Source organism: Pseudomyrmex gracilis, unplaced genomic scaffold, assembly GCF_002006095.1.
Source record: "Pseudomyrmex gracilis isolate BER0280 unplaced genomic scaffold, ASM200609v1 scaffold_2641, whole genome shotgun sequence".
In the NCBI taxonomy this organism is placed as follows: domain Eukaryota; kingdom Metazoa; phylum Arthropoda; class Insecta; order Hymenoptera; family Formicidae; genus Pseudomyrmex; species Pseudomyrmex gracilis.
The window spans coordinates 1-1,483 of NW_018023225.1; the positions used below are offsets into that span (position 1 = coordinate 1).

The 1,483-nt window shown below is 32.1% G+C and overlaps 1 long non-coding RNA gene across 1 annotated transcript; it reads right to left on the reverse strand.

Moving 5' to 3' along the window:
- Positions 1–567: 567 nt before the first annotated feature.
- LOC109862920 lies at positions 568–1,244 on the reverse strand. The gene is made up of 2 exons (XR_002251255.1): positions 966–1,244; positions 568–695 (listed from the first exon to the last, which is right to left on the reverse strand). It is a non-coding gene; the product is annotated as an uncharacterized LOC109862920 (long non-coding RNA).
- Between the last annotated feature and the right edge of the window lie 239 nt (positions 1,245–1,483).

A 1,483-nucleotide genomic window follows, 5' to 3' on the forward strand; every position in this document is an offset into this window, starting at 1 on the left:
TATACTGTATTTCTTACTTTTAAAATAAAATGCAGTTACATAGTTTATATCTCTGCGTGAGATATATATAATACAGTCAAATATAATAATGAGATATATTACAACAGTCAAATATANTAATATATACATAAACTAACCTAATAACTTAAATATGATTGTATTGTAGTTACTTACGTTTGTTTCTGGTCATTTTTTATAGAATGATTGATGATGATTGATGTTGTTTCGTTGCACTCTTTATCTATTTCTCCCTCTCTCTCTTTCTGACTCTCTCTCTCTCTTGCTCTCTCTCTCTCTCTAAATATTTTCTTTTTCTTTGGTATTTGTTTTTATATTTTGTTTTATTTTCTTTATATATTTTATATTTATGAATTTTTTTGTTTATTTTTGTTTGTTTATATAATATTGTATCATTTTACTTTAGTTGCGCTTTAGAGGACTTGTCCCAGAAGAGCTGGAATAAATAACGCTTTCTCTCTCTCTCTATCTCTTCTCTCACTCACTCGATCACTATTCAAACTCTCTCACTCTCACTTTTACTCTCTCTTTCTCTCTCATCATACTTACTTTTCTCTTTCTATTCTTTCTTCTAACTAACGCGCTTATATCGCCATCTGCTGGAAAACTACGAATATGCACATCACACGACGAAAAACGTGAATTNCTTACTTCAAAAACTTTATCGTCGCATATTTCTGAAAATCAGAAACAAACAAAAAAAACGTAAAAATACTTTTTTTTAAATATTTTATTCTGAATCGATTAAGACCAAAACGAAATTGATCGGTTCAGTCGTTACTTAGATATTGCCTTGAGAAAATCTTCCCACTTCTATTTTGCATGAATCTCGCGTATAATAGGCACGGTGTGCTCGCGCAGTTCGAGCGCAACTTTGTTGCGTGTGAAACTTGGCGCGAGGCACTATCGTGCCTCTTGATTTATACAATATTAATAATCATATACACCTCGGACTCTTTTTACACGGCCTTTTCTTACACGATTTCAGAGTTACACGATTTATTCCCAAGTACACAATTTTTTTAAACGATTTATTCACAGTTACACGATTTTTTTGTCAATGTGTATTTGCTACGGAGATCTTGTAAGATTCTTCGTGTTAGTGAACTAGATACTCATGATGCTCAATGCTCACGTTACTAACTTATTGCTGTCAAGGTGCAGAGTGTCGTTCAAAAATTTTTCGCTGGCCAAGGAGACCTCGATAGACCAGAATGAGTCTACTATTGTATGCTCTTATCATCTTATTTACATTATTTATTATGTAATGTCAAGTGCAACACGAACGTCAGCGTGTCATACTGTGGCTGATTACCGTAGCCAAGTGATATGCTGGCGATTATGAACTAAATGTATATGTAAATCGTATATTGTTATCAAAAAAAATAATAAACCGTAAAATAAATTTTCGAGATGTTATACTGAAATTTTATGTGTTAGTCAATAAGGCCAGAAAAGTAAAATT